Source organism: Topomyia yanbarensis, chromosome 2 (assembly GCF_030247195.1).
Source record: "Topomyia yanbarensis strain Yona2022 chromosome 2, ASM3024719v1, whole genome shotgun sequence".
In the NCBI taxonomy this organism is placed as follows: domain Eukaryota; kingdom Metazoa; phylum Arthropoda; class Insecta; order Diptera; family Culicidae; genus Topomyia; species Topomyia yanbarensis.
The window spans coordinates 14,438,990-14,445,094 of record NC_080671.1 but is presented as its reverse complement, the minus strand read 5'-3'; positions in this window follow the sequence as shown (position 1 = coordinate 14,445,094).

Here is a 6,105-nt window from a genome sequence, read left to right as displayed (position 1 = left end):
TTATCGTGAAGACAACCCCATGGCATACTGTAGGAGTTGATGTCTTCTAGAACCAGCTGAGGTGCGATGTATTTGGAAACTATATCAATAAGTCTTTGCTTTTGATTCATACTTGACAAGTGACAACTTTAATACCTCGTACTGAGCAATGGTTAATCCGATTAAAATAATAGCACATTTTGAACCACAAAAACACTCCTACATTGTATTTTCTTGGCCCTGGCGAATAATGTTAAAATTGTAGAACGTAGATACGTTGCAAGTTAACCACGTTTTACACAATGCAAACGGATTGTGTAAGCCTGGGAAAAATATAAGCACTGAAGTATAGGAATTTTTGATGTCCCGTGTGGAAATTCTTGCTAGTTCCTAAGATTTCCGAGACCAGCAGCTCCTTACTTCAGTTTTATAACAGCACCCATCAAGAGACACTCTCAGGGCTTTACGATGAAGCTCCATGGGAAGTCTCTCTACAGTAGGAAGACTTTTTGTGATTTTCTGCGTGATTCCACGCCGCAAAAAAGGCGAACAGGTAGGCGAGCCCCATAAAAAAAAAACAAATTTTGAAGGAGCTGATTTCGCTGAACGCAAATCAAATCAAAATTTTCACATACTGTAGCAAAGGGTTCTGGTAGGAGCCAACCCCATATTTCGCAATTAAAGCCCCTGTCTGAGACTACACCATCAATCTCTACTTCCTGGGCTGGTACGTAGTCAAGATGTTGTTTAGTTAGATCACGCGACATATCGATGATTTTTATTGTCTTACCTTTGGTCAGGAAGTAGATATTCAGGGACGGGTGGTATTAGATGGTATGATTTGTATCGAAAAGGAGACTTATCGACATTATTTTTGCAATCGGAGAAATATTCAAATCAACCTCCATTGAACCTGAAGGGATGTCGACGTCGGATATATCTTCCCATTAGCCAAAACTATCGCACGGGCTTCACTACCCGAGAAAAGAGGATTTTATCGGAGTTAACGTGAAATAATTTTTCAGATATGTAAGTATTATACCGTCGGCATAGACAAAGACGTCTATTCCTTTTGGAAGTGTAGCAAAAAGGGAGTTAACGCTAACCAAGAATAATATGACTGGCAAGGCCGATCTTTGGGGGACCCCGTTAGCTTACCGAAACAGGTTGGACTGTTTTCCTCCAATGTTTACCCTGAAACTTCCGTCACTGATATACTGCTTGATGAAGCAGCTAAGGTTTCCTCGGACACGCCATTGGTGCAACTGGCGAAGTACTCCTGCACGGCGTACTGTATTGTAGGCTTTGGCGAGATCTAGGATAGCGATGTCTGCATGCAAGTCGTTGGCTATAGAGTCACTTACTATTTAACCGAGGCTGCCTAGATGAATTCCTGTGCCGAGTCCCTTACGGAATGCTATCTGTCGATGGTCGAGAAGATCTTGTTCCTCGACGAGGGTCATCAGGCGTCTGTTTACCATTCTTTCCATTTTTCCAAAATACAAGGGAGAATACTGATGGGTCGGAAGTCATTCGAGCTCCTGGTTCCCTCACATTTCTTCGGAATGGGAATCGTGACAGTCGTTCTCCAGTTGTCTGGAAAGGACCCGCCTTCCCATATCCTGTTAAATCCGTTTAGGAGTGCTCGCTTGCCAAAAGGGGGTAAATGTCTTAACAAGGGATAACCAATGTTGTCGAGTCTGGCAGAGTTGCCTTTTGAAGTACTCAGCGCAGTGCCTAGTTCACTCCAGAGGAAAGTTTGTTGTAATCCTGGTTAGCATCTGATATGCATGTTGTAGGGTTGGCTTCTATTGTCCTCTTCGTTCTGTGGAAGGCAGGGGAATGGAGGAGTCCCCAGAAAGAAGGGTAAAGTGTTGACCGATTGTATTAGCTGTTTCAGAGGGCTCAACTGTAGTGGAAACGTTAATCGATAATGCGAAACCGTTTCGCTTCTTTGACCGTTTAGGGGCTTCTCAAAAGATCCGCAGTCAACGAATCGGAGCTAACCCCGTCCAGGAAAGAAGCCCAGCTGTGATTGTTGTATTGGCTTTCTCTCTGATTCATGAGGCGGCGAAAATCCGCTGATCTCTCATCCCAGCACTGATGGTCAAGGGGGGTATTTTTAAGAGTTTGAAGAGCTTTTCGTCGATCTTTGATTGCCCTCGCTACAACTGGATGCCATCAATGAACCGCTCAGTTTAGTGGTGCTCCGCTGGTTTGGCGAATGCATGGTTTTGCAGCCTGTGGCATGACCTCTACAAGCTCCTCTAGCGAATAGTTGCGGTCTCGATCGAGTGCATCCAAAACGTTATCTTAGTAGGTGGGCCACTCCGCCTGATCATAGAGCCAACGGTGACACCTCGACGACGAGGGGGCATCCGATCATAGCAGACTACAATAGGAAAGTGATCGCTTTTTTCAGTGTCCAGTGCGTTGTGGTCTTCAAAGGCGTCGATGATGGTATTACCGCGATGACAACACCTTTTTGAACCCCACGCTGTGTGATGGGCGTTAAAGTGACCCATTATTAGGAAAGGGGTGTGTAGTTGCTTGAACAGATTCTGCAATTTATTTCTTTCATCACTGACTTGCTGAGGGATGTAAATAGACGCTACTGTAGAACTTATGAGAAGTTGATTTTACTTCCAACTATAATGCGATCGATGTAAAATTTCACCGAATCAGACGGCAGGTCAGCTCTGGTTCCTAGACCGACCGTCTGGTAGAGGTTCGACCTTTTGGCTGATTGCCAAGTGTAACGGTGACTAAACCAAGGTGATGAATCCGTGTAGCCCTTTATGTGTGTCACTTGGATGTCAAGGCTGATGGGCGCAAAGCGAAAAATGATACGTCGGAGGTCTCCTAGGTTTGCCTAGGCCAGTGTGCAGTTTGTTCCGTCGACTGTTGCTAGATATCAATTGGATGGGTCTTGTGAAAGTCAGTAGGATGGATGGCAATGAGTCCGCCGCGGGTGTGCGTTCAGAGTGTCTTTGGCCTGTTACTGGTGTTCCTGTAGAAAAGGTAGACACTACAGCAGTAGGGTTCAAGTGGGTTCTGAAATTATAGGGACTTACCCGGGAGGTCCCCGGGTTCCTCGTGTCGGCAACCTGGGGGGCTGAACGGATGTCTCCACCACTTTCCGAATCGGGCGTGACTCGGGAAGGGAGGCTTTTTGCTATATGGTGATCAGGTTTTGTTGTAAACATTTTCGGGTCTTATGGTTTCTTCATAGACTTTGGGATTTGACATTAGTGCGGCATCGACCTGACCTTAAGGGAAGATAAAGTGCGACAGATGGTTCCGATCAGATTACAGAATTAGTGGAACTTACTTGGGAAGGCCTCGGCTTCGCTGCGTCAGCAACCGTCGGGGGCTCATCGGATGTTTCCGGTGCTTCCCGAGTAGGGTGCGACGCGAAAGAGGAGGCTTTTTTAATGCAGGGCGAGCAAGAGCTGTTTCGGGATTTACGTTATCTTCGGTGACTTTGAGTTTTGACGATAATGCAGCTGATATTGTACCATGACGCCCTCTAGGAATATATATAATGCGACGGTGGGACTGGTTGGATTACAGGGATTAGAAGAACTTACCCGGGAAAGCCCGAGGTTCCTCGCGCTAATAACCGTCGCTCAGTGGGACGAGCCCGGACTTAAGTCCATATATGAAGGTTACGCGATATTCTCACTAGTATTTTTCTCGTATCAGCTGAGTTATCAGAGACATTTTTGCGAGATTTTAGGTAATTTAAACGTAAATTTTTCACAGCTTCTTGAAGGGTTTAACTCAAGGGTTTTTTGCATAATTTGATCATAAGAACTAACGTATGCGGAATAAAATTTGGACAAAATTCAAAAGGCAATTTTTTTGGAGAAAACCATTTATTAAATGTTCTCTCTGTATGAAAACATTTATCAGCTTTTTAACTTAATGTAGAAAAAAAAATTGAGCCCATTCGAGAAGCTTTATGATAGTTTACAGGAACTTTTTGCAAAGGAGTGAAAAAAAATGATGTTGGCATATTCTTAATTTCTTTCTTAATTTTGATTATCACGTTTGTTTGTTTTAGGTCGAAAATTATTGGCATATACTCTCTGCTTCAAATTATTCCAGAAATCCTCATTTGGGCGAAATTTTGGTACATTTGGAGGTTTATCAGCCTTTGGTACAAAAAGTATGTCGTAATCCTCCAATGCGCCAAAACTTTTTTTTTGCATAATAGCTAGGTGCCAGATTGGGCGTTCGCTGCCATTTCGTTCACATGGTATCTCCTAGCGGGTCGAAATTAACACTGGATGTTTAAAATAACTGTGCCTAGAGTATGACGTTTAGTATGATGCCTTGCAACCGGTTGCATTTTTGTTTTAATGCTGGAAGCGTTGTCCAAATTTCATTCCGCATACGTTACATCCGATTATTTCCGTTTTTTGAAGAAACGGTTGATTTTATGCATTACATTACTTCACCAAAATTATTCTTGTGATTCAATTACATCGTAAAATCACCAAAAATAAGTCACTAGCTGGTTTAGTTATTGTTTAGATAACTGTTTGTCATGATGTTTTATTGAATTCGAAATTCTAATGCGATAACAACAACGACGCCCGTGAATGCCCGCGGTCACACTATACTCATTCGAAAGCTTTTAATTTTCTCTTTAAAATGAGTCTAAAGAAAACTTGCGATAATCAGTCAAATTATTAAAAAACTGTGAATGGAAACGCATGGTTATTATTGATATTAAATTTGAACAATCATACATGCACAACTTTCAAATAGCATTGGAAACGTGATCTATGAAGAATTTACTAGTGATTAAGAGAGAGGAGGCAAGTGAAAAGTATGTTTTTTTGGATGGTGAAGGCATTCAGAATGTTTAAAATTCAGTAAATATTTTTAACCTATTGAAATATGTCATTAAATATTTCTGGAACTATTTCTTGATAACTTACACAGTAACTATCAAATTGAGTGAACATAGTTGTATTCTAGTCATTTGGTATAACTGTTTTGATCAGAAGTTGTATAGTACTGATTTAACTAAAGGGTAATAATACCAAACTTGAAAAAGACCATTTTTAAACGAACCTATATGGTTTTTTTTAATTTTTTATGTAAGATATGAAATAAGCAATCTAAGTAACTTAAAAGCACACCTGCAAAAAATGGTGTTAACCATTCTGTTGACTAATGTCTGTAATTAAACATTTCACTAAGACGCTCAAAAATTTTTTTTTAAGCGTTAACGAAAATTTAGTTTTCATATCAAGTAATCCAATAATAAATTGAACGTTCCAAAATTTGTCGAACACATCCTATTTGATCCGTAAAAACTAAATAATCCTTTCTGAAGCACCATAATAAGACGTAAATCAATCAGTTTCAACATGGAAAATAAATTCAGCTTACCGTAATTACTATTGAAAAAATCATTATAGAACTTTACTTTTGAACCACCCTAATAAGTAGGAAAGTTAATTTCGAATATGTTTATATCCAAACAAGCAATTCAGCGTACAAAAATGTCTTTTAAAATATTATGAATCTTCGCAACAAAATAATCATTTTGAACCACCCTAATGTGCAACAAAGATTTTTTTTTAAAAAGTTTAAGTTGATATTAACATCTAAAACGATTTAGCACACGAAAATTAATATACAGACATTTTAAGAACAATTTCGATAAAATAGATTTTTTTGAGACACCCTAATAGATAGTAAATGTTTATTTTCAATATGTTCTAATATCAAAATCGAATTCAGCGTACCAAAATTAAAGAAAACTGTCGTATTTAAACAAATACGGCATAGTTTTGACTTTAGTCCACTTTTGTTCTAAGTCGTCCCACTGTGCGTCGGGGACTCATCGAGTATCTGCGGTCCTTCCCCAGTCGGGAGCGACGCGGGGAAAGGGTCTTTTTTCATGTACAGTGTGCAGGTTTTGTTTTTCGTGCTGTCCCATTGTGATTTCGAGTGCACGGAGTCTGCAGATGCGGTGTGGTTGTAGCGTTTTTCAGCGTTCGGGCCACTGCCAATATAACGGAACATACAGGGATCAATAGACGACAGGGCTTATATTGCCGACGGTTGGTATGGCTGTGGTCCAGTCGATTGGGGGTCGATTCTTCG